Genomic DNA, 356 nt, shown 5'->3' on the forward strand with positions numbered 1-356 from the left:
AATCTCTTTCCCCCTTTTTCATTTGCTCCAAGAGACAAGGCGGAGCAGTGGGGAGAGGGTGCTGGTGGCGGGATGGGAGCAGGAAGGGCAGAGGGCAGGAGGCTGCTGACTGGGAGCGGAACAGAGGTTAATGCAACCACAGGGTGCATCCCAGGACTTTGCAGGAGGGTGTTCCCCAAGGCCAGAAGAGGGGGAAGGCTTTCTCCCTGCCTTTTCCCCTTTAATGACACTTCCGCGTGTAACTTGAGACAAGTCAGAGAAGAAAAAAAAAGAGAGGAAGGGAAAAAAAAGAGAAAGGGAAAAATCTCTCAGCTATTCCCGCCTCCTCCTCTCTTCCCTCCCTGGCCAGCCAGGAG

Source organism: Colius striatus, chromosome 1 (genome assembly GCF_028858725.1).
Source record: "Colius striatus isolate bColStr4 chromosome 1, bColStr4.1.hap1, whole genome shotgun sequence".
Classification (NCBI taxonomy): domain Eukaryota; kingdom Metazoa; phylum Chordata; class Aves; order Coliiformes; family Coliidae; genus Colius; species Colius striatus.